The 27337-nt window shown below is 43.4% G+C and overlaps 1 protein-coding gene across 4 annotated transcripts in view; it reads right to left on the bottom strand.

Annotated features, from left to right (window-relative positions):
• Positions 1-26835, bottom strand: part of SH3BP2 (SH3 domain binding protein 2) — a 404675-nt gene extending 377840 nt beyond the window's left edge. For 2 of the 4 annotated variants that reach the window (XM_086964181.1, XM_086964180.1), the window contains exon 1: positions 26569-26759. The gene's annotated coding sequence lies outside the window, so the exon portion shown is untranslated. Of the gene's footprint in view, positions 1-26568 lie in introns of all 4 variants that reach the window. The other 2 variants (XM_086964182.1, XM_086964179.1) reach the window with 2 other exon arrangements.
• Between the last annotated feature and the right edge of the window lie 502 nt (positions 26836-27337).

Consider the following 27337-nt stretch of genomic DNA (forward strand, 5'->3'; position numbering starts at 1 on the left):
GTATGTGTTTTTGGTTGGCAAGGGAATTTTTAGAATTTAGGATGAGTATGGTTTTTTGGGTGATTGGGGATTTTTTAGGTTTTTTGGTGTATGGGTTTTGAGTTGCAAGGGAACCTTTAGTGTTTAGGGTGTGTATGGGTTTTAGGGTGGTAAGAGATTTTTTTTTAAGGTTTAGGGAGGGTATGGGTTTTTGGGTAGTAAGGGAATTCTTGGGGTTTTGGGTGGGTGTGGATTTTAGGTTGCAATGGAATTTTTAGGGTTTAGGGTTGGTATAAGATTTTGGGTGGTAAGGTATTTTTTTAGGGCTTAGGGTGTGCATGAGTATTTCCATGGTAAGGTTTTTTTTAAAGGTTTAGGGTGGACATGGGTTTTGTGTGGGTATGGGTTTTTGGATGGTGATTAATCTTTTAGGGTTTAGGGTTTGTATGGGATTTTGGGTGGCAAGGGATTTTCTAGGGTGGGTGTGGGTTTTTGGGTGGGAAGGGAATTTTTAGGGTGTGGAGTGGGTATGCATTTTTGGTTGGCAAGTGAATTTTTAGAGTTTAAGATGGGTGTAGGTTTTTAAGTGGTACAGAATTGTTTAGGGTGGGTGTGGGTTTTTGGGTGTTAATGAATTACTTAGGGATTGTTTGTATTGTTTTTTTGGGTGGCAAGGGATTTTTTAGGGTGGGTATGGTTTTTTAGGTGGCAAGGGAATATTTAGGGTTTAGGGTGGGTATAGGTTTTTTGTTGGTAAGGGATTTATTTAGGGTTTACTGTGGGTATGGAGTTTTGGTTGGCAATGGAATTTTCAGCATTTAGGATGGGTGTGGGCTTTTGGGTGGCAAGGGCGTTTTTAAGGTTTAAGGTGGGCTTGAGTTTTTGGGTGATGATGAATTTTTAGGGTTTAGGGTGATTATGGGTTTTTTGGTTGTAAGGTTTGCCTTAGTGTGTGGGTAGATATGGTTTTTTGGGTGACAAGGGAATTTTTAGGGTTTAGGGTGATTATGGGTTTTTTGGTTGTAAGGTTTGCCTTAGTGTGTGGGGTAGATATGTTTTTTTGGGTGACAAGGGAATTTTTAGGGTTTAGGGTAGGTATGGGTTTTTGGCTGGCAAGGTATTTTTTAGGTTTTAGCGTGAGTATAGCTTTTTAGGCAAAAAGTGCTTTTTTTAAGGCTTACTGTGGGTGTGGACTTTTGGGGGCAAGGGAAATGTTATGGTTTCAGGTAGGTATGGGTGTTCGGGTGATCGGGGAATTTTTAGCATTTAGGGTGGGTATCGATTTTTAGATGGTAAGAGATGTTTTAGGGTTTCTGGTGGGTATGGGTTTTTGGGTGGCAAGGGAATTTTTTATTGTTTAGGGTGGGTGTAAGATTTTTGGTGCAAAGGATTTTGTAGATTTTACTGGGTGTATGGGTTTTTGGGTCGCAAGGGAATTTTTAAGGTTTAGGTCTGGTGTTAGTTTTTGGGTGCAAAGGGATTTTTTAGGGTTTAGGGTGGGCATGGGTTTTGGGTGGCAAGGGAACATATAGAGTTTAGGGCTGATATGGGTTTTTTGGGTGGTAAAAAATAATTTAGGGTTTAGCGTTTGCATGGGTTTTGGGGGCAAGGGATTTTTGATGGTGGGTATGGGGTTTTGGGTGGCAAGTTACATTTTTGGGTTTAAGGTAGGGGTAGGTTTTTGAAAGGAAAGGGATTTTTAGAGTTTCGGGTAGGTATGGGTTTTATGGGTTTGAAGGGAATTTTTAAGGTTTAGGGTGGCTGTGGGTTTAGGATGGGTATGAGTTTTTGGGTGATAATTAATCTTTAGGGTTTAGGGTGGGTATGAGTTTTTGGGCGATAATGAATCTTTAGGGTTGAGGGTGGTTATGGGTTTTTGGGTGCCAAGAGAATATTGAGGGTTTAGGGTGGGCGTGGGATTTTGGTTGGCAAGGTATTTTTTATGGTTCATGGGGAGTATATGTTTTTAGGAGGTAAGGGCTTTTTTAGTGTTTAGGGTGGGTATGGGTTTTTGGGCTGCAAGGGAATTTTTAGGGTTAGGGTGGGTATGGGTTTTTGGGTTGTAAGGGATTTCCTAGGGTTTAGGGTGGGACTGTTTTTTTTGGGTGGCAAAGGCATTTTTAGGATTTTGGGCAGGAAAGGGTTTTTAGGTGGCAAGGGAATTTTGCAGAGTTTAGGGTGGGTATAGATTTTTGGGTGGCAAATTCATTTTTGGGGTTTTGGATGGGTATGGATTTTTGGGTGGTTGGGGATTTTTTAAGGTTTAGAGTGGGTATGGGTTTTTGGTTGGTAATGAATCATATAGGGTTTAGTGTTTGTATGGGTTTTTGTGTGGCAAGGGATTTGCTAGTGTTTAGGGTGGGTGTGGGATTTTTGGTGGTAGGGGATTTTCTAGGGCTCAGGGTGGGTGTGTCTTTGTGGGTTTTAGGTTGGTAGGGGATTTTTTAGTTTTTAGGGTGGGTAGGGGTTTTGGGTGGCAAGGGAACCTTTAGGCTTTAGTTTGTGTTTTTTTTGGGTTGTAATGATTTTTTTAGGGTTTATAGTTTGTATGGGTTTTTCGGTGGGTATGAGTTTTTGGGTGGCAAAGGAATTTTTAGGGTTTAGGATGGGTGTGGGTATATTTGTGTGGTAAGTTTGTTTTTAGGGTAGTTATGGGTTTTTAGGTGGCAAGGGAACATTTTGTGTTTAGGGTGAGTATGGGGTTGTTGGGTGGCAAGGGAATCTTTAGGGATTACAGTCAGTGTAGGTTTTCGGTTGGTAAGGGATTTATTTAGGGTTTAAGGTGGGTATGGGTTTTTGGGTGGCAATGGAATTTTTAGCATTTAGGATGGGTGTGGGTTTTTGGGGGCAAGGGAATTTTTAGCATTTAGGGTGGGCATGAGTTTTTGGGTGATAAGAGCTGTTTTAAGGTTTAGGGGGGGCTGGATTTTTGGGGGGCAAGGGAAATGTTATGGTTTCTGGTGGGTATGGGTGTTTGGGTGATAGGGGAATTTTTAGCGTTTAGGGTGGGTATGGATTTTTGAGTGGTAAGGCTTTTGTAGGGTTTACGCTGGGCTTGGGTGTTGGGTGGCAAGGGAACATCTAGGGTTTAGAGCTGAAATGGGTTTTTTGGGTGGTAATGAATAATTAAGGTTTTAGTGTTTGGATGGGTTTTTGGGACTCAAGGGATTTTTTATGGTGGGTATGGGTTTTTGGGTGGCAAGTGAATTATTGGTGGTTAGGGTGGGTGTAGTTTTTGAGTGGTAAGGGATTGTTAGCGTTATGGGTGGGTATGGGTTTTGTGGGTTTGATGGGGATTTTTAGCGTTTAGGATGGGTTTAAGATTTTGGTGGCAAGGGATTTTGTAGGGTTTAAGTTAAGTATGGGTTTTTGTGTCACAAGGGAATTTTTAAGGTTTATTGTGGGTGTGGGATTTTGGGGGCAAGGGAAATTTTATGGTTTAGGGTGGGTATGAGTTTTTGGGTGATAATGGATTTTTTGGGTTTAGGGCGGTTATGGGTTTTTGGATTCTAAGTTGTGCCTTAGGGTTGATGATGGGTTTGGGGTTTTTTGGTGCCAAGGGAATATTGGGGGTTTAGGATGGGTATGGGATTTTAGGTGGCAAGGTATTTTTTTATGGTTTAGGGTGAGTATAGGTTTTTGTGTAGCAAGGTATATTTTATGGTTTATAGTGAATATAGGTTTTTGTGTGACAAAGGATTTTTCAGGGTTAGGGTGGGTATGAGTTTTTGGATCGTAAGGGATTTCTTAGGGCTTAGGGTGGGTATGGGTTTTTTGCGTGGCAAGGGAATATTAAGGGGCTCATTATGATAACGGGCGGATCGCTACTGCCCGTATGGCGGTGGCGATCCACCCGCCAAAAACCACCGCCCGCCTCTAACTTCCCCCGCCACATTACCATGGCAGGGGGTACCCCAGCGAACGGGAATACTGTCCGCCGGTTTTCCACAGGTAGGCAATCCACCCGATTGCCTACAGGGTGGAAAAGCAGTTTATATGGTGGCAGTGTCTGGTAGACACCGTCATCCATATTTGTATGCAGGCTGGGATGTGCCTTTCCGTGGCGGCAACGCCACCACGTAAAGGCAGGCAGTTTTTAACATTGGGGGCCCGTAGCGGGCAGGCAAGCTAGTGATGAATCCTGCTTATTGGTGAAAACAGACTTAGAAAAAACACTTTTAGAAGTGGGTATTTCTGTGTGCTTATGAGTTTTTGCACCTGCCTGATGTGTATTGACCATTTGGTTTTGACTGACAGAGAAGGGATGTGCATTCACTCTAGTCCCTGGGGTAGTTAAGGTGTGTCCTGCCCTGCGTGGCTCAGTCCTAGGCTAAATAGACCTTTCCTGAATTTAGAGTGGCAGGGGGAGTTTTCCTTGCACCTGAATAGGCCTGGTCTTCATTTGGTGTGGTGGGAGGAGTTGCACATGCACCTGAATAGGTCTGTGCCTACCTTCCACAATAATGGCTCCACCCCCTGTGGTGTGTCTGGGGCCAATGGTTTCAATATGAACGGCAGTGTTGTGCACTTCTAATATGTGGTTGAAGTTCCCTCAGAACAAAGACCCCATGAAAATAAAAAGACACTATGTGGGCCACGTACCCAATGACTGCTGTGTGTCAGGAGGAACCGCCGTTTGTGAATACCTTCTTGTGAAACTAACCTGCTGCCTGCTGGGTGGCTGAAGTGACTACCTCTCTGCTAAGGGACCTTCCGTGCTAGCCAGCCTTTGCTCTGTTCTCTGCCCCAGTGTCTCCAGGGACGAGGTAGTGCTTGCCTCCCTGTTTGCTAATAGCGCGTGGTAAGCGTTTTCAATTCTGTTGCCCAAGGAGTTGGCTGTGCTAACCCCATACAGGAGCGCTTTTACCCTGCAGCATGGGCAGCACAGCTCCCTCATCTAGGGCCTGAACATTGAGAAGGAGGAGGTGAACAGAACAAAACGCTCTCCCTCTCGTATTGCTTGCCTTTGTTTATGTGGGCCAGCAGCCGGGGCTCTGCTACATGGCTGCGAGGCCATGCCCAAGCAGCAAGGAATATCAGCCCGGGAGTTCCCTTGGATGTCAGAAGATGTGGCCCAGCCGCACCCGGAAGTGACCAGAGCCTCACCTGTCCATTCAGATGCTTCCACACGCAGCCGATGTGAGACCCTAGGTGGCCGACGTGAGCCCCTGGGTGCGGGCATTGCTAAGGAAGGCAAGAGCCTCCCAGCTGCACCAGGCCGCTTGCAGCGAAACATGAAGAGATTCGTACCCATGCCACACTACGGAGCTGTACCGGAGGCATTTGGCTCCCCTTGGCTTCTGGTCCCGTTGTTGTGAATAGTGGGGGCAGGTGGACCCATCACACTAGATAGTGCGAGCACCCAGGGATAGTTGTCTCGCACCAACAAACAGACCTCCCACTGGGCTGATCTCCAGGAGTAAGATCCTTTGGTGTTTCCTTACCCCGCAGATCACCACTGTACTTCCGTCATTCCCCTGCTTCCATGGAAACCGGTAGTGTTTCCTTGCAGAGAGTGCAGGCCAGTGGCCCTATCACACTGGTGAGCACAAGCCCCCATAGACCGTGTTCTCTCCCCGTCGTGCAGGCAGGAGATCTTTTGGCGTTTTCTATCCCCGTAGGGCGTCTCTGTAATTCCTGGCATTTTCTCCGTTTCTAGGGGAACCAGTGGAGCATTTTCATGTAGAAGGAGGCAGGGGGATGTAGCGGGATGTAGTTGGGTGTTAACAAAGCTGGAAGCAACTATCTTAAAAGATTGCCCTGTTAGACTGGTGACACCGGCTCAAGCGGAAACATGTTTAACTAATCGTTATTGTCTTGATTGCACTAACTGTAATGTTAGGCCTTATGTTTTCAGTGTGGTGTTCACTTATAAGTATTTACTAAAGTTCACTTACATTGTTAATTATGACAATTATCCAATTGGCAAAAGTGCTGTATGACTTTATGTGATGTCATGACAAAGTGCCTAGTGGCACAGTGATGTATGTGATTGTGGTCTAACTTTTTAAAAATAAATAATACAAAAGATATTTTTATGTAACCTTGTGTGGAGTCGCTTTTTATGGTGTGCCTAAAGTGTCACTGTTGTGTGAGTGCGTTGTGCAAACGCTTTAGACATTGCCTCTGGGATAAGCCTGACTGCTCTGCCAGGGGTTGTCTTTGATGTGTTACTATCTTACCCTTACTAGACTGATGGGTTCTGCCCTACCATACCTGCATACCCTAGCCAACCAGAAACACCATGTCAAACAACTGGAATACTAAAAATAAAATGATAATACGGTCCATTATTATCATTTCCTTTTTCCCATTGCCCTGCTTTAAAGCAGTGGGGCGACGCTCTTCCACCTTAGTGGAGCAGATGCCACTGTTGAAGTGGCTACATTAGTTTGCTAAACCACTAGATTATGACTAGGGCCCTGTTGAAGAAGCCCAATCTCGACCAATCCAATTTGGCGAATTACCGTCCTATTTCCTTGCTTCCTTGGCTGAGCAAACTGCTGGAGAGGCATGTAAATAACATCCTGATGAATTATCTGGAGTCAAACAGCCTTCTACGTGCCTCCCAGACAGGGTTTCGTCCCCTACATGGGACAGAAACCGCCCTCCTGGCGGTAACAGAGGAAGCAAGATCAGTGTTAGACCAGGGTGGCAAAGTTGCCATCATTTTATTAGACCTCAGCGCCGCGTTCGACACGGTTAACCATGTCACGCTATTACAACGTCTGGCGGACATGGGCGTGTCGGGCCCGGCTCTGGACTGGCTGACATCATTCCTGTCTGACCGCTTCTTCCAGGTCTTCGAGGGCGAGACAGTGTCACCTAAACATCCCCTCAGGTGTGGGGTTCCTCAGGGCTCATCCCTGAGCCCCACCCTATTTAATACCTACATGGAACCCCTCGACAGGATTGTCCAACCCTTCGGTGTGCGTATTATCACCTACGCGGACGACACCCAACTGGTGGTCTCTTTAGACCACACGGCGGTGTCGTCCAACACCCTAGGCCCCTGTCTGGAGGCTGTTGCCAGATGGATGCAATCTTCCTGTTTAAAACTCAACGGGGAGAAGACAGATGTTATCTTATTGGGTAACCCCTCCCCCTCTGTCTTTGCTTCCATCTGGCCACCATGTTTGGGCCCGCCCCCAGCTCCCAAGGACCAAATAAAAAGCTTGGGAATCTGGCTTGACACTGCCCTGAATTTCTCAGCTCAAGCCACAAAGACTGCAGCCACCTGTTTTGGACTGATGAGGATGCTGCGGAAGGTGCTCCCCTTACTTCCATTTCAGGCAAGGAGGATCCTGGTCCAGGCTCTCATACTATCTCGCCTGGACTATGGGAATGTCCTCTATATGGGAGCCCCTTCCTTTGTTATCCAGAAGCTCCAAGTCACCCAAAACAGTGCAGCCCGCCTGCTCTACAACCTCCCCCGCTGGCAGTCAGCAAGAAATGCCCTAAGGGAACTCCACTGGCTTCCTATAGCGGCCAGAGTGCAATTCAAGGCTATGTGCACTTTTCACAAAGCCTTTCATCATTTGGGCCCTGTAATCCTACAGCCTTTTGTCACTCCTCATGTTCCATCACGTTCCCTCCGATCTGGGACCCTCCAGTTGGCCTCCTCTACCAGAGTTAGGAGAGCCCGCTGGGGTGGCCGCTCCTTTTCACACACCGCGGCTAAGCTCTGGAACACCCTCCCTCTAACTTTGAGAGGGACCACTAATCATCTTTCCTTCAGGAAAGCCCTGAAAACTCACTTGTTCACCAACTCCTGCTGATCTACCCGAGCCCACGCTAATTTAGTCTTCTGTCATAAGCGCTACGAGGCCTCCGGGTAGATAGCGCTATACAAGTGAACAAAAAAAAAAAAAAAAAAAAAAAAAAATGACTATCTGTTTAAGTCTTCATAAAACCTATAATCACAAACATCACTGTGGAGACATACTATCTCTGTGGGGACTTGAACAAGTCCATAATCACACACTATCTCCGTGGGATCATGAATATCGATATAATCAATCAAACACTACCTTTGTGGGGAATTGAACCAGACTGTCATCACACACTATTTCTGCGGGGACTGTGGTAACGCTATAATCACACACCAACTCTGTGAGAACCTGGATATTTCTATAATTACACACTATCACTGTGGGGAGCTTGACATTTCTATAATAATAGACTATCTCTGTGGGGACCTAGCACCCCTATAGTCACACACTATCTCTGTGGGGACCTGCCATGCCCATAAACACACACTATCTCTGTGGGGACCTGGGCATCAATATAACCAATCAAACGCTATCTTTGAGTAATTGAACATAACTATCATCACACATATCCTTATGGGGATCTGCCATCCCTATAAACACACAGCATTTCTATGGGGACCTGCCATCCCCATAAACAGACACTATCTCTGTGGGGACCTGCCATCCATATAAACACACACTATCTCTGTGGGGACCCGGTTTCCCTGTAGTCACACACTATCTCTGTGAGGACCTGGGCATCCCTATAATCACACACTATCTCTGTGGGGACCTGGGCATCCCTATAATCACACACTATGTCTGTGGGGACCTGGACATCACTATAATCACACACTATATCTGTGGAGACCTGGGCATCAATATAATCAATCAAGTGCTATCTTTTAGTAATTGAACATGAATTTCATCACACATATCTCTATGGGGACCTGGCATGTCTATAATTACACTCTATTTCTGTGGGGACAAGGGTTCATATACTTTAACTTTGTGGGACTTGAATATGGCTGTCATCACATACTATCTCTTCAGGGACATCAACATGTATATCCTAACAGACTGTCTTTAAAGGGACAAACTTTACATGCATGACACACTTTCTCTTTAGGTCAATAATCACCATCTTAGTGGGCCTCCCTAATCATGCACTATCGCTTTGGGGACCTAAGCTTCAGTATAAACACAACATATCTCAACATCACTTGAACATGACTGTAACTACACACTACCTGAGCAGGCACCTAGGCATCATTATAATCACATACTACCTCTGCAGGAGCCTCGGCATGACTGTTATAACAGCAAGCACCTCAGCATCATTGTTATAACACTCTCTATGTGGGGCACTGAACATGACTGTAATCACATACTATCTCTGCGGAGATGCAACATAACAATAATCACACACTATCTCTGAGGGGACTTGAACATGAATATAATCACACATTTTGTCAACGGGGTCTTGAGAGTGACTATAATTAAGCGCTATACGAATTCTGAATGAATGTCAGAATGACTCATCGTACACTTTCTCTACAACACTTGAACAACACTATCATAATACTCTCTATGTGGGACTTTAATATGGTTATAATCACACACTATCTCTGTGGGGGTCCGGGCATTCCTATAGTAACACACTATCTCAGTGGGGACTGGAATATGACTTTTATCACACACTATCTCTGTGGGGACTTGAACATTGCGATGACCACACACTATCTCTGTGGGGACTTGAACATTACTATGATCACACACTATCTCTGTGGGGAGTTGAACATTACTATGATCACACACTATCTCTGTGGGGACTTGAACATTACTATGATCACACACTATCTCTGTGGGGACTTGAACGTGAATATGATCACACACTATCTCTGTGGGGACTTGAACGTGAATATGATCACACACTATCTCTGTGGGGACTTGAACATTACTATGATCACACACTATCTCTGTGGGGACTTGAACGTGAATATGACCACACACTATATCTGTGGGGACTTGAACATTACTATGATCACACACTATCTCTGTGGGGACTTGAACGTGAATATGACCACACACTATCTCTGTGGGGACTTGAACGTGAATATGATCACACACTATCTCTGTGGGGACTTGAACGTGAATATGATCACACACTATCTCTGTGGGGACTTGAACATTACTATGATCACACACTATCTCTGTGGGGACTTGAACGTGAATATGACCACACACTATATCTGTGGGGACTTGAACATTACTATGATCACACACTATCTCTGTGGGGACTTGAACGTGAATATGATCACACACTATCTCTGTGGGGACTTGAACATGGCTATAATACCACACTATCTCTGTGGAGACCTGGGCATTCCTATAATCACAAACTATCTCTGTGGGACGTGTGCATTACTGTAATAGTATTATTTCTGCATGAACTGCAGCAGGACTATCATCGTACACCAAAACCACACTATCTGTAGGGACTTTGGCATCAATCTAATCATGCAATATCTCTGTGGGGGCTTGAAAATTATCATCATCATACACTTACTCGGTCAGCTCTAGAATATTATTATAATATCATGCCATCTCTTTGGGGACTATTAATGCACAGCCATACGTAGATGGTGCCAATTGGTGAGGTTGATGAAAAACAATTAGATGGTCAAACGGCAACTTGGTTTTGCCATCTGACCCCATTGCAGGATCTTAAGCCTCTAAATTAATTTAACTATGTGTTGTTTTCATATTCCTTAATGTTTGTGTGCACTCAGTAATAGGCTAACATTCGTGAATCCCTGTCCATGCACTTTATATATAAGATCATTTTCTACTGTAAAATGCATTATTAGACAAATCCCTGTTCTAGGTGCACCTAGGACATAATGACCTATTCAAATTTGACTAAAGTATCATGTTGTGTATGTATGGCACTGAAAAATAGCATTTATCTATTAGATAATGAGTGTATTCATTCAGAAATGAGAATTATTGAGTAGGTCCCCACAAGGATGGTAACACATGTCCAAGTCCCCACAATGATGGTTCTGTGCGCGTGACTAAATAACAACATATTTGCAAAATTGAAGCAGGATCCTGTATTATGAATTTTTTCTTAACATTTTTCTGTTATTGGTATATTTTTAAAACATTGGGAAAGGTTAGTCCCCACAAGGCAGGTGAAAACACATAGTCCCCACAAGGATGGTAACACGTGTATGTGTGTGTGTGTGTGTGTGTGACTGATCCCGAGTGTGTGTATGTGACTGCTCCAGTGTGTGTATGTGACTGCTCCAGAGTGTGTGTGTGTGTGTGTGACTGCTCCAGAGTGTGTGTGTGTGTGTGTGTGTGTGACTGCTCCAGTGTGTGTGTGACTGCTCCAGTGTGTGTATGTGTGTTTGTACGTGACTGCTCCAGAATGTGTGCATGTGTGACTGCTCCAGTGTGTGCGTGTGTGACTGCTCCAGTGTGTGCGTGCATGTGACTGTTCCAGAGTGTGTGTGTGTGTGTGTGACTGCTCCTGGGTGGGTGTGTGTGTGTGTGTGACTGCTCCAGGGTGTGTGTGTATGTGACTGCTCCAGAGTGTGTGTGTGTGTGTGTGTGTGTGTGTGTGTGTATATGTGACTGCTCCAGAGTGTGTGTATGTGACTGCTCCAGAGTGTGTGTGTGTGTGTATGTGACTGCTCCAGTGTGTATGTATGTGTGTGACTGCTCCAGTGTGTGTGTGTATGTATGTGTGTGACTGCTCCAGTGTGTGTGTGTGTGTGTGTGTGTGACTGCTCCAGTGGGTGTGTGTATGTGACTGCTCTGGTTGTGTGTGTGGGGGGCTATGGGTGTGACTGGCTCTGGGTGTGTGTGGCTGGCTCTGGGTGTGTGTGGCTGGCTCTGGGTGTGTGTGTGTGTGGCTCTGAGTGTGTGTGTGGCTGTGGGTGTGTATGTGTGTGGTAGTAATTGTTGTATGCTGAGCTTGTCCGTAGGGTACAATAGTTCTCACATTTGCGAGAGATTAACACCATCGCTGCTAGCGATATTTTGCTCCTGTGCTGTAATTTTCAAAAGTCCATTGTTCATGACGAGCTGGGCTCGTCATCAGCCTGGTAGGAGGCTACTTCATGACGAGCCCAGCTCGTAATGAGCCTGGAAGGGGTTAAGCTATTGGCAATGTAAATGAAAATGCCATTTATTTATCTGTTTTCAAAACCAACACATAAATAAAAATTGTGTCATTTACAATGCCAATAGCTCTAACTTCTCCAAAGGCGAAACCGTTGCATTGTAAATGCTTGTTTATATTGCCTCTTCAGTTTTTTTATTTGATCCCTCCGGCACAGTGGTCCCCCTTGTCTGTTTGATTATTCTTCTTAGTTCAGTTCTTAGATTTAAAGATTTAATGCGGTTTTACTCAGATGCCTATCCTGGTCGCATACAGTGGGGCTTCATTGGTAGGTGTGCGAAAATTCCTTGAGTAGTGTTGTTAGGAATGTGATCCAAACTTCTGTCAGTAAACCTTCCCGTGCACTGAGGGCTATGAGGAGTTCCTTTGCCCTGGAGGAGATTTTTGGCAGGGAGTTGTATGTCCATCTTAGACTTTTAAGTTAAAAGATGTTACTGACCTTAGTTCAGGTGTCACTATTGTGTGTCTAGTGAGAGAAGTTGCTAGTAAAAGGTGTTGGGCTGCGGGTTTGCTTTCTGTAGTATATTTGCTTGAAAAGGTCTATTTGTTCTAGTAGTGACAGGGTAAGAATAGTGTAATCTATGATAGATCTCGCCCGAGAGCCGTAAAAAGTGCACATCTGGGCTTTATCTTGCTCAGATCGTCCGTTCAGTACCCGCAGCCCTAGATGTTCCAGGTATACCACTAGTTTCTGGCCATTTACTTCATGGCGTTTGTGCACTGGTTGATCCTGGGGTTGCACTGCTCATATTGTGTTTGCTGTTATTATGTCCCCATCCTCATCCAGTGTATGTATTAGGTTCGAATTGAAATCGCTGGTTACTATTATGTCCCAAGCTGGGTGTTCAAACATTATTTCTTCTATTGCCCTTATCAATCTGTTGAATAAGATTCGTTTGGTTTCACGCATCAGATGTAAATGTAAATGTATTTGAGCTTATATAGCGCACAGCTACCCGCAGTGGGTGTCCCGGCGCTTGCTTAGGGAACCCGTCCTGGTATTCCCCTGTGAGATAACCCCAGCAGGGTATCCACAAGGCGAAAGCCAGGCATCCCGCCGCGAGGGGCCGTTGTGGAGATTAAGCAAGCTATTGCCCAGAGTCGCAGAGTGTGAACCCGTGAGTCGAGAAGGCACCGGAGCGAGAATTATCGAGTCTGTGGAATTTTTAGCCCAAGACCCGCCGAGGCGGGGCATTGAACCCTGGTCCAGGGCCGATCTCAGCTTCCGGGTCTGCCGCCTCTAACCCCTGAGCAACACTTCTCCACTGAGCATACACACTAAAGAGGATAATGGTGCTTGACATATTAGCTCCCCAGTCCATTTCTATTATTTACATGTCTGGCGTGGTGGTCGGCATTTGGGTAGAAGTAGTATTTAGTGCTGTGGAAATGTAGACAGCCAGACCAACCTTTGGTTTGCCATAACGCTGAGGCCATATGGCTTTTTCAAAGTAAAGAATGTATCCTGCAACCTGTATTGTGGATGTCAGCCATGTTTTTTGGAGGGCTATTATTTCATACTTCTTTCAGCACTTTGGGGATGTATAATCCCGCAATTTTTGATTTGCACCTGCTATATTCCATGATAAAAGGATTAACGGCGATCCCTGGGCTGTTGGTTGTTTTATTATATTTCATACTTGTCTGACGCCCTTTCTGACTCCATCAATTTCTTGATGCGTTTTCCCTTGTAGATGTAGGTTTAACCCAGTTGTGCCTTAGTTACCGCTGGCATTTTGTAGAACTGAGGGGACTCTGGTTGCAGCAGGGCCATCTGGTTTCATCTTTTGCCGGTAGAGCAGTGGCGAAGGATAACATTGTTTTTTAGGAACTGAAAGCTTGAACAGGGGTGTGGCAGTTATCAATGAGACGATCTCTGCTGTCCTCAGGTTGATAAGAGTTATTTCCTTTTGATTACACGTTCCTTGATTAACAAATTCAATAGCTAGCAAGTCCGGAGAAGACAAGTGATTTAGTGCTGGTATGGTTCCCAATAGATTTAAAATATTTCCTCTGTTCTTGTGATCCCTGTGACATGTATTGGGGTATTAGGAGGATCAGATTAGACTGTATTCTATGGGACTCATTATCTCTAATGCAAGATCAATGAGGGGAGCGGGAACTTCATGCTGGAGTTTCTGATCATTGCCCCTTGCGCTGGGGGTTGCATAGATTGAAATTCATCAATATCGTCGCGAGATGTTCTTTTTTGGGCCAATTACACTTCTGTAGCACAACCTCCCGTTCTCCTCTTGATGAGCTGATGCTTTTGTCTAATTGTAAGGGAGCCATTTTCATTGTTTTGTTTTTCACTTGGTCTTCCTTTCTTTGCTCACTTGTTTGACAAGATGTTTTTTTCTGTGCGAGTTGTGGAATATGAGTTTTCTTTACTTAGGTTTACCATACTCGCAATAGACCGTTCCATGTCTTCCGTGAGGATTATTTGTTCTTGTTGCCGTATGTTCACCCGTAGTCCTCCGGTAAGACCTTTCTCTTTGGGTTTGATTAGGTCATGTGCTCCCTTTGGTTCTGATCTGATAGGTCCAAAGTCTTAAGAAGCTCATTGAAGTTTATAGAGTCTTCCTTTATTTCTTGGTGCATTACTGATATACTTGAATTTTGTTTTTTGTTCTTGAAGTCAAAGATGGGAAAAAGTTTGGTCACCCTTTGCTTTGCCCTATTGTTGGACTGTTGGCTCTTTCTCATCTTCCTTGCTCGCTTTTTCTGCCTTTTCGTTTGAGGGTGGGGAGGTATGTTGGATTCATCATTTTGGGCATTAACTTGCTGCTGGGTAGAGGGTTGACTTGTGGCCACTACATGATTGGGTAAAGACTGTAAGAAAGGAGGCAAGGCGCACAGCGTGGTTGGTTCTTGAAAAGTTAGTGTGTGGTTGATTGGATTTTGAAGGTGAATGTTTTGTAGGATTTGTAGGGTGCTCCAACAAGTGGCGTAACCGTCCCAATACGCCGTAGATTAGTGGCTGGTTGAGTGCGTTACAGGGTGTGTAAACGCATCCTTGTATTTGGGCACACCGTTAGGTTCGTCATAAATACGACAGACTCCTTTGAATTTCAAACTAAGTTGCTTTTAATTTTAGTTCAAGTTTCTCATGGTTCATTTGATTGCATTTTGCAAGTTCATGTTATCCATATTGATACATATGATGAAATAATTAAACGCTGGTCTAGTAGCAGCAGTAATCATCTATTCTATTTTACCATTTGTTGCATACTTGGGATGGGCTTGGTTAATATTGACTGAGGGATTAGATGGTAAAACTGGAAATTCTTCAGTGCCTTTCTTTGCTGACACATGCTGGTTGCACTGTCCGGGGCTCATTTGAGAATTGTGGGAGTTATATTTTTGCCGAATATAACAGAGAGAGACCCCCTGCGCCAGGGGAATAGGGTACTTTTCAACAGTAAAATTAAAAAATTTCCCTTGGCAAGATTACTAGTAAATCAAGCCCAAATGTTAACATTGGACATTACTATTAGACAGCGTTTCGATGGCTTATCTTTGAATATTATACCATCTTGAGAAAGATGGTATAATATTCAAAGATAAGCCATCGAAACGCGTCGACGCCAAACAAATTGCACAATCGAGTAAATAAGCCTATCCTGTGTATTGCAAGAATTAAATGTGTCCAGGATTGGGTTTTTGAATTTTTGACACCTGATGTGCAAGTTTTGATGACAAACTATATTGTCTTGTGTTCGTCTCTCCCCCTTTTATATGTTTTTGTAATTGACAATTGTATGGTACTGTCTGATTTAGGTTGATACAAATTTTGATTCTTGCTCACAATTTTTAGACGATTTAGAACTGTGACAATTTTAGTGTAATATGCTAATGAAATGTTAATTTGCTTTTATTGTTAATGTTTTTAATATACAAATACTTTTTATATAATTTTCTTACATATCTATATGTTTGTCATACTTGTCTAATAGTAATGTCCAATGTTAACATTTGGGCTTGATTTACTAGTAATCTTGCCAAGGGAAATTTTTTAATTTTACAGTTATATTTTTGCTCCTAGGTGATATGGTGTTCACCGTCATATTAAGGTATGCTGGAATTTTATTAAAAACATTTACCCTCTTGCAATATGGACTTTAAAATTGTTGGAACTTCACGGAGTTTGTCAATTATTGGTCCACACGCGCAGTTGGTTATTGGCTGCGCGGTTAATATACTATTGTTCTTTGTTATTAATTCTGTTAGTATATCAAGGTTAGTATTTATGCCTGAAATATAAGCAGCCATGATATTCATCAGGTTAATCTGGATATCAAGTTTGTCTGACTGAATGTTTAAAATGCCAATTGAAGTTAGCAGAGTATTTGTTAGGGTGAGGTGTAGGTTTGCATGGTCATCTGGTTTTATGTTGGATTTATCCTCCTGGCTCTTTGGCTGGAAAATATATGAGTTGATACCCCAGGGTTGCGTTATTTGTTAAACTGTCACTGCTATGTGCTATAATTAATTTGCTTTGTTGTTCATCTTGAGTTTTATTAACTGGCTTATTGTCATCGACGTTTAAGCACTCTGAAGTGCTAGATATCTTAATTATTGTTTTCGGTCGTGGTTTCGGTTGAATTGCCAGCCCTTTTGATCTTGATTTAAGGTCATCCTCTTGGCCCTTCAGCTGGAATATTAGGGCTGGTTCCCTGTAAGTGCTATTATTTGTTAAATGTTCCCAACTTTGTGCTGAGTTTAATTGACTTTGGATGTTCATCTTGAGTCTGAGGTGTATTTACTAGCTTGATGTCATTGCTGGTTAGGCATTCTGAGGAGCTCAATATTTCAATTGCGGTTTGCTGCAGTGTGTCCGTTAGGCTTGTCTACTGAGTAATAGCTTGAGTACATTCATGGAGTTTTGTGATGGTTTCTATTACCTGGACTAGATCTGTATTGTTTGTAATTAAAAGTGAATTGAGCCAAGATTCCTGTGGGTTATCTATGTTGTTAGTGGTCTTATGGGTACTGCTGTTCTCTTTTTTTTGGTCTTAGGGTGGAGTGGGTTACATTGCTGATGTGCACTTGGGGGTAAGCTGTTATCTTGTTCTTTTCTGTGCAATGTGTTTTTACTTATACCTGCTCCATATCCATTACTGTCAATTTTAGTTAGTAGTGCACTTTGGATCCTTTACTGGCGCTGCTGGGCACGGCTCTGAACTGTGGGAAAGAACTTCCTCTGCAGTGGTGAAAAACTTTTCCAGCATTAAAAGGTTTAGGGAGACCTACTATTTTGTCTTCCGTTGCATAGATGGCCTCCGTTGGATCTTTTAAAAATGTAAACTTTATGCTGTGGTTATTTGATTCAAAAACTGAAGGTATGGGTGATATCATTATAGCACCAGAAGTTAGCAGAGGACTTGGTAGATTCACACGATGGTTTCCTTCGCCTTTTGAGATTTGCTTAGACCTTGGATTTTTTTAGGCCAGTTGTTTCCTAATCCTTCCTGATCTCATGCTGTAGTGCTTGCAGTGTCTTGTTGGGCTAGTCAGTTCAGGGTGAAGATGTAGTCAGCAGGGTGAAAGTAAAAGAAATGCTTGTTTAGCCTCCTGGGCCATGGTGAAAAGATGATGGAACGTGGACCGGCTTTAGGTCAAACAATGCATAGGTCAAAAATTACCTGGGCTCACCCTTGGTGTCGTGCCATTACCCACTCACTCCAGTCGCTTCGGTGGCCAGTCGCTGTATGTCAATCCTGCTTCTTACACCCTCTGTACCTGAAGGCTTTTACTTATAGTTGTTTTCGGAGAACCTTCTTTTCCAGGAGAGAGCAAGAATAAAAACAAGCGGGGGAACATACAGCACTACTGCAGGCCGCACCAGAACCTAGTCGGGCCACCTCCTCAGGTTGCTGCCCCACACACTCAGAGGCCAAACCCCGAACGGTGGCAGCGATTTTTTTTCCTTTGCGTCGTGTCAGGAGCAAGGGAGCAGGGAGTAGGGAGTAGGGAGTAAGGAGGGTAATGGCCTCTCAACCCCGCCAGCCCGGGGCTAAGCCGTAAAGTAAAACAGGAACAGTGGTATATCCAAAAATAGGTTTATTCAGGAAGAAGGGCACAGCGCATCCAAATGACAGGAGATCAGGATACAACTGTCAAACAGGGAATCTGGAACATAGAACCAGGGGAGCTCACGCAGGAGCAGGGTTCCAGTTCCAGTTCCAGGAAATAAATAAATAAATAATATATAAACAGCAGGTAAAGACATAAGGTAGAATGTAACACATCTCCTTCCTTAAAAACAAACTAAATAAAAAGGAGGGAAAGCAAACTAAGACAGAAACCTAGAAGGGAGAACTACAGGTCTGGCATTACTCTTGACCCTATGAGCAATGGACTGAGAAGGAAGAACACAGTCACTCTTGTCCTGAACAGAAGTCTGATCAGCACCTGAAGACACAAACCTACACTTAGCGACCTTCCTTATGTTCCAAACTCTACCATCTTGGGTGATGACAGAATTCCTGAAAACTTTAACAATCTTAATAGGATTACTAAACTTGGATAGACCCTGGAGTGTAAAACCAGGTTTCTTGATCCTTACCCATTCATCAACAGCAAAATCAGGATTCTTCACATTCATCTTACGGTCAAACAAAGTCTTCATAGTGTTCTGTTTGGTTTCAACACGTTTGGCAACCTGCGAAATATCAAAGTGGTCAACATTCACATCAAATTTCTTAACCCACCAAGGACAGATATCAGAACTCGGACTTCTCCCTCTCAGAAGTTGGAAGGGACTAACCTCTGTGACCGCATGCGGGGTGATGCGGTACATCCAAAGTCTTTCCCTTACCACATCCCTCCAAGGTTCACCCGAACAACAAGCAAGCTCCACTGCATTTTTAAGAACACGGTTGAACCTTTCAACCTGGCCATTCTCCCTAGGCTCGTACAGAGAAGTAGTGTGATGCTTGATACCACAAGACACAAGAAAATCTTCCATCTCACGTGAAATGAGTTGAACACCGTTATCAGTAACTAAAATCTCAGGAGACCCTTCTCTAGCAAAAACTTCCCTAAGGAAGGAAATGATGACCAAGGTTGTGGCACTGGAGACAAATTTCACTTCCGGCCATTTAGAGTGATAGTCAATTAAGACCAAAGCAAAACGAGCATTCTCAGGAAGACGATGGAAAGGGCCTGAGATGTCAAAAGCAAGTTTTTGCCAGAGATGATCAGGCCAATGAACAGGACTAAGGGGAGCAGAAGATACCCTAAGCATCCTGTCACTGTTAACACAATCCAAACAGTCACAAACAGTTTTATCTACCATCTTGTCAAGACCAGGCCACCAAAAGTTGGTCCTAATAAGGCGTTTCATGGAAGACATACCAATATGAGCTTGATGGGCCAAGGAAAGAATTTTCTTATGTAATGAGGAAGGGGGAATCATTTTGCCGGCCTTAAACAAAAACTTACCAACAGCCTCAATCTCGGAAGCAACTTGACAAAAAGGAGCAAACTCAGGCATAACAGACTTATCCTTGGGCCAACCTTTCTCCAAACATTCAAAAATAAACAAGGAAACAGGATCCTTCTCAACTTCAGACATCCACTCAGCTTCAGACACACCCTTGAATTCACTGGAGACATAATCATTAACAACAGAAACAATTTCAACCTCATGATCATCAGAATTAGCACCCTGGTCAGGGCAAGGTAACCTGGAGAGAAAATCAGCCGTGACATTACTTCTTCCAGGAACATACATTACCTCAAAATCATACTCCTGCAATCTAGAAGATAAGCGTGCAATACGAGCGGTTGAATTCCAACCACCCCCAGGAGATAAAATTCCTACCAGAGGCTTGTGATCAGTCTTGAGGATGAACCTGTTGCCCCAGATATAATTGCGAAAGTGCTCAACAGCCCACGTACAGGCCAATAACTCCCTTTCAATGACAGCGTATCTTCTTTCAGTGACGGATAAGGTCCTGGATGCAAAAGCAACACACCATTCCTCTTTACCTGAAATTTGACTCAAAACAGCCCCAAGACCGTAACAGCTAGCATCCACAGTGATAACACACTTTTTGTTAAGGGAAAAAGATCTCAAGGTGGGAGCATTCACAATATCCTGTTTAATAGAACAGAAAGCTGATTCTTGCCTATCAGACCACACAAAATCTGAGGATTTTCTGGTTAGCTCCCTGAGAGGTTCCATCTTAGTAGCGAAATTCTGAATAAACTTACTGTAATACTCACATAAGCCAGCAAAAGAAAGAAGTTTCTCTTTATTATCAGGAGAAGGCGCCTTCACAATAGCGTCAACCAGTGAACGCTTGGGAACAACTCCATCAGCAGACAGCGTGTGACCCAAATACTCCACACTTTTACAAAAAAACTTACACTTGTTGAATTGAAGAGTAAGACCAGCATTGCCTAACTTGTTGCAAACATCCTTGAGATGAACATAGTGACCATCCATATTCTTGGAAAAAATAAGGATGTCGTCTTGGAAGCACTTAACAAAAGCACAAACATCCTTAAAAATGTGATGCATAGCCCTTTGAAAGACTGAAGCGGCGGAGGCTAAGCCAAAAGGCATCCTCCTAAATTGAAAAAGGCCAAATGGAGTAATAAATGAAGTAAAATGTTTTGCATCCTCAGTCAACTCAATTTGATGATATGCGGAACGCAAATCAAGAGTGGAAAAAATACATGCACCATCCAACAAGCACACCATCTCATTAATGTTAGGTAAGGGGTGGCAATCAGTGATTAAATTAGCATTAAGTGCCCTCAAATCTACACACAACCTGATACTTTTATCGGGTTCCTGTACTAAAACAATGGGCGAAACCCACTCAGAGGACTCTACTTCCTCTATGACTCCTCCTTGAATCATGTCATCCAATAAGGCCTTGAGTTCAGCTCTGATACTAATGGGTACACCCCTCAACTTCTGTTTAACCGGGATAGCATCCTTCTTGATCTTAATCCTATGGGAAAAGCCTTTAAGTTTACCCAGATTTTCAGAAAAAACATGTGGAAATAGCAAAGGAAGATCTTTCTCTTGAGGATTTATGTTCTTTGAAGTCTCAACAATCTTCTCACTACATTCAGACAGAAGAGCATTATCGCTACAGGAACCACTGTTGTCTGAATGTGTCACATCACAAGTAATAGCAACAACAGACACAGGATCCTTATTCCTAGGATTCAACGTAATACCAAGTTTGGCTTGATCCCTCCAGCCCAAAACATTCACACCTTTGACGTGACAATGTTCACATTACTTTGCTCAACAGTGTTAGAAGTTAATTTACTAACAGAACCAGAGGAGGTTTTACTTTCAAGAGTTTTCATCCAACGTTCAGATTGTTCAAGTGCTTTGGAGGTACTAATGGTCACTTCTAAACTGGGGTCACCCAAAATCCAAAGTTGTTCTTGAACTTTCTTACTTCTAACGTGAACAATGATCTGGTCTCTGAGCATCTCATCAGTCATTAAACCAAAATTGCAATGTAGAGAAAGCCCGAAGAGCAGTAAGAAAGTCATTGAAACTTTCATTTTCCTCTTGAGCTCTAGTGTAAAATTTGTATCTATTCAATGCAACACTAGTATTGGGCTTAAACCTATTTTCAATACGCAATAATGCCTCATCATAAACATTGTGATCGCCCCCAGAACGCATAGGTGGAAGTGTTCTGAAAACATTTTGACCCTCTGAACCTAAACAATGGAGAAAAATATTTTTCTTTCTTTCAGCAGACATACGCTCACCGTCAATAGCCTTTAAATATGTAATGAATTCTTCTTTCCATCGTGACCATGAAATTGTCGGTTCACCTTTACTTTGCAAAAATTTGCTGGGAGGATCAAATTGCATTGTTATAAATAATATACTCACAAAAGCTAGAAGGAAATGTAAAACATATACCACTTAAATATCAAAATATCACTTAAAGTTGCATAAAACGGTCTCAAGACGTGTACTAAAAATGATGGAGGTTGCAGAGTACAGTCTTGTAGATGCCAATGCGTTCCTTAAAGTAATAACGTTCAGCGTGAATGAAAATAAAATAATGAGCATCAGTTATAAGGATTTAAAAGCTTGCCAGACTCTCATAAAAAGAATGAATATTTAGGGAAATTCAACATCCCTCATTGAAATCAAAAGACACTGTGACGTTTTGACGAGTCTTTCCGAAGGTTTACAATGATAAAATAAGCTTTTCGGTTAGAAAGTACAAACCAGCATACGCGCGTCAGACTTGTAGTGCACAGCACGTTCAGTTTTCAGCGCGTCAGACTTCTTGGTGCGCGTCAGACTTATACTGCACAGCGCGTTCAGCTTTCAGCTCGTCAGAGTTGTTGGTGCACAGTACGTCAGCATAGAGCGCGTTAGCCTTCGGGGAACAACCAGCGTCATCAAAATCAGACGCTTTGTGATGTCGTTGAATACGTAAAAAAAACAAGGCACATCAACTGTAGAAATGTGCGTGATGACGGTGCTGCAGGAAGATCCGGTGACTATGGCAACGGTAGAAACGATGTTTCAAAAACGAAGAAATCTTATTAAATCAAGAATTTCCACAATGTACGTACCAGGAAGTTGCCGGTAAGATCTTCACACACAGTTTTTTTGTTACAACGGGCCGATGAGGTTCAAAACGATGCAGATGATGGGTTCGTTATTTTAAAGAAGAATTTTCGCTCCTGTGCCCCTTATGCTGCAGAAATATTCTTCCAGTTCTCCAAATCGTCACAAATTTTGTAAAGTAAAACAGGAACAGTGGTATATCCAAAAATAGGTTTATTCAGGAGGAAGGGCACAGCGCATCCAAATGACAGGAGATCAGGATACAACTGTCAAACAGGGAATCTGGAACATAGAACCAGGGGAGCTCACGCAGGAGCAGGGTTCCAGTTCCAGTTCCAGGAAATAAATAAATAATATATAAACAGCAGGTAAAGACATAAGGTAGAATGTAACAACATCACAATTGAGTGGACGCGGGGGAGCCGAGTAGAGATCTCAGAGACCCTCTGTGAAAAAACAAAAGGCCTGGCTGGATAACCATGGAGAGGAACAGAGAAATTAGGTGCATAAACTGGAAGAAGTTTCCCATTTCTAACTTCCCCTAACAGAGTTGTGGTTGCTTTTATGCAATCTCAGTAGGACTATGGTAATTCCCCCTATCTAAGCTCAACTAAAAAAAATGCTATCATCTTAATTTCCCAATGCTCCAAACACTCCAACCTGGAGGAAATAATTAACTAAATGGGGGGCAGAGAACAATGCTATCTTTATTCCGTCAAGACACATAGAGTGAGACAAAATGAGCACTGTCTGGTCATGCTCCCGGATAAGAATGAGAAACCTTCTAAACAGATACGAAATTAAAACTACCACCCACTTTAGGCAAGAGATATGGGAATCTGTGAGGAAACAGAGCCCTAATCATATAGTCATATCATTTGGTGCGTAGCATCAAAATGCACAAAGACACAAACCGACAAACGCACAACCTTGTGGTAAGCCCCTAGTACCACATACTCTCCAGAGCATAACCACTGGTATGTCATTACCCTCCCAGACGCAGCACAAGTGTACTACGAAAGGTATAGATGTGAACATGACAAGAAAGATATAGCCGTGTATACTAAGAATAGATAGGTGCTTATGACTAATCACATAAGAACCTACAATATACAGATCAAATGTAAACTAAAAGTTGTGTAAGTGACAAATGCAGTAATGACTGTGCAATTTGTTCTAAACCGTTAAAATTAATAAAAAAATATTAAAACAAAAAGCACATTGTCACACCAGTACCTAATTTTGCCATGGCAGCTCAGAGAATAGGGCACCCTGGAACGTAAATGTGCTGCAGCGGCATGCGCCTCACTAGGAACATTTACAGAAGCTGGATAGACATACCTTTTGCTGGCATGCTGCAAGCCTTTTGTACTCGAGTGCATACCTTGCGAACGTCCGTCTTGCAAATACAGAGTGAACAGTGGTAAGAGAACGGTAAAAGGTACCTTTTACTTATGAGCTAATGGTGAAATTGGCGGAATGCACTTAAAAAACAAAGCCCCAAAATTCAAATGGACGCCCTCAATCACGTAAAACATATAGCTCTTGCAACAATTACACAAAGAAATAATTATGCTACTTCACCCAATAGCTTTAGTGTAATCTAATCTAGAAACTGATGTTCGCAGTCTATAAGAGGTGGAGTTCAAATAAGTATTAAAGGAAAAGTGTGCTCTTGGCTTAGTCCAAACACATCCCTATTGGAAATGATAGCAGAAGAGGAAGTTTTGGTGTATCTAAAACTTTCCTTTTATCACATTTTTTTCTTATCACACCTATTAGCTGCTTTTTGCGTGGATCCCAATTTCTGCTTGTGAAATCCTTTCTGTAAAACTTCAATAAAAAAAAAACATGCTACAAAGTTATTTAAACACATTTTTCAAGCTTGTCCCATCTGTTACTTAGCAAAAGATGCCTCTTTCTGCTGTTCATTGGTGTTTTCGGGAATGTATGCCAGTGACAAATTTTGCCAATGCACTATTAACATCACCAACTGAAGGAAGCAAAAATCTTGATAGTTGAATGTATATCAAATAGTTTGGAAATATATAACTGCCTCATTGTCAATTTCCATACCTTTTTGCTCATCTACAATGTCTCGGCGCCGGGAAACCCTTTGTGGGTAACTGCGCGCATTACAAATGCAATAAATAAATAAATAAATAAATAAATAAATAAATGTTTGGTTTCATATACATCCAAATTCATGTTTAGCTCACAGACACTATATTCAAAGCAGCGGTTATTTCAAGAGAGCACTTGGAGTTAGAGTCTTGAATTCTAAAGTATTCCTTATTGAGACATACACATTTTAAATATAAAATGTACCACAGTTTTCCGAAGGGCTACTGCCCAACAGAAAGCCCCTACTTGCAGGGGCCTTATTTCATGAACATAGGGTAAACCCTAAAACTGAAAATATGTAGACAATAAGTAGAATTAAAAAAGGTGTGCCTTTTATTACATGAAAGATACGCATGTATTACACTAACATTTTTACTCTGGGGATAGAAGTGGCAGGCTTGATAAAATGGTATTCCTACACTTCCATGCAAAGCAACATCATTAACTGTTGGTGAACAACATTTTGAAAATGATATGCTGAGTGTATCTAGTTGTATTTCTTAAGAAACCTTTGTATGTTCAAAAGCACTGGTATACTTTTTGAGTAAATGTGTTTTAAAACACCAAATACCTACACGATAAAACGACAGAATGTAATGAATAATTTGCATATAACACATATCAGGCATAATAATTTGAATCTCCTTTTTGCATAATTTAGTAAATTCTACCCAATAATTTTACCCTTCTTGCCACATAACTCCAGTAACCCTGCACACAGGGTTTCTGCAAGTGGAGTCTGAACCCAAGCGCGTGGCTAGGAACACAACAAAGGATCAGAGAAGTGACATCAGTGTCCAGGTTCAGGGGTGCCTCAGGTGTGAGAATAGTGACCTAAACGGCGACAGTGCCATAGTGTAAGGCTAGGGACGGCAAGGGTGCCAGGTCCCAGTAAGGTTAGTCAAAGTGGTGAGTAATTTGAAGTCACAAAAGTCCATCACAGTTATCTAGTGTAATACATTTTATAGAGGGTGTTGAAAATGGACTAGGTTGAAAGCTAAGTGGTTACAAGTATGTACTCAGAAGAGAACCTTTCAGACTTTCAGAATGTCATTCTAGACACAGGCGTGAGTCTGTGGTCCCACAGGACGCAAAGCGTCTGACCCCAGGTATTATCAGACACCAGCTCGGTGTCAAAGAGCAGTGAGGAGCCTGGAGGCCCGCAGGGTACCTGAGCCCAGGTGTAATCATTGCGACCAGCGGGGATACTGAGTCTAGGAGTGAGCGGAGACTTACAGACCAGGTTTGGCCCTAGAGACCTGCGCTCAGGTGAGAGGGAACTTCTACATTACTTACTCCAAGTCAGAGCCCAGGAATGAGTGACCCGGGAGATGGGTTACCACCTGGCAGTTTTATAACAACATTATCAGCGTTTTAATGGCCCAGCTGGTACGAAAAATAAATCACCTTAAATCGGTAGTCTTTTCTCCTCATCTGTACATACTTTAAACAGGAAATGTAACAAGAAAACACTTTAAAATGTGTTCTATAGCCGCGCCAATAACCCGACTGATAATTAAAGTAAACAGAGACAGAAAGGCAATGTTAAAAATGAATACGGACAAAGTAATACAAAGTTTTCACTTCCAGATTTCCACAATAATCACTTACAGACCTTGTTAAAACGCGAGGAGAGGACAGGTATATCTCTCTGGGTAAAGTAACAACACTACTCGAGAGAGTAAGAGCCCAAGCGTGACCCTAAAGAGCCGGAGGCTGACTGAGCCCAGGTGTGCTTACTCACTCAGAGCAAAAAGTCAGGAATGAGTCACCCGAGAGACTTAGAGCCCATGTGTGACCCTAGACAGCCCTAGGTATAATTACCACCCGCGCCCCACTGGGTTGTGAGTGAGCCTCTCCATCACCCCCTCAGAGTTCGAGCCCATGGGTCGAGGGTCCCGTCCGGGGTGGGCGGTGCTCGGCGCTCCTAGTCCCCGGCAGGGCTGTACCTGTTCACGGCGGTCGGGCACTGGGCCTCAGCTGGAGTATCCCGACGTTTCCCCAACCCTGCGGAATGTCCTTCAGGGCCCCGGGCCCCTGTTTCTTATCGGCATACGGGTTCTCTCACCTCCGTCCCGTCAGCCGCGGCCCCTGGGCTCCTCACGGCTTCCAACCGCCGCTGCGAACCCGGGCTCCGCCCTCCGGCCTGCCTCCACCTGCAGCCGAGCCCGCCCTCCCCCTGCGGGCCCAGCGGCTGTCCTCCGCCGCTCCTCCTCACTGGGGCCGGGCCTTCACCGCCAGCCTCGACGACCGCCTTCAACGCAGGATGTGAAGAGGAAGAGCGGCGCGAGCGACCTGCCCCAACCCCGGGGCCCGCGTGCCACCGAGGCCGCGCGGCCTACTTGCAGCAGCAGCAGCCACCGCGGCCCTTCCTGGTGGCGCGACCGCGGCCCAGCCCCTCACTGCGGCCTTCACGCTGGCCTTGGCCTGTGCATAGGCATCTGTTTCACCTTCCTGTCCTTATTCTGCCTTCCTTTCTGTTCTCCTCCCTCTTCCTTCCCCTGGCCCTTAGATTGCTAAAGTGTAATTATTACTGTAAAAATGTAATCCTGAGTGAATTTACTATTTGTGTGTGTGTGTGTGTGTGTGTGTGTGTGTGTGTATATATGTGTATATATATATATATATATATATATAAACTCTAACCAATAGTATATGTAGTAGACCTTTGAATTTACTTCCATTCCTATGTGATTTTAGAGTTTATCCGTTTGTATC

This window comes from Lissotriton vulgaris, chromosome 3_2, assembly GCF_964263255.1.
Source record: "Lissotriton vulgaris chromosome 3_2, aLisVul1.2, whole genome shotgun sequence".
Classification (NCBI taxonomy): domain Eukaryota; kingdom Metazoa; phylum Chordata; class Amphibia; order Caudata; family Salamandridae; genus Lissotriton; species Lissotriton vulgaris.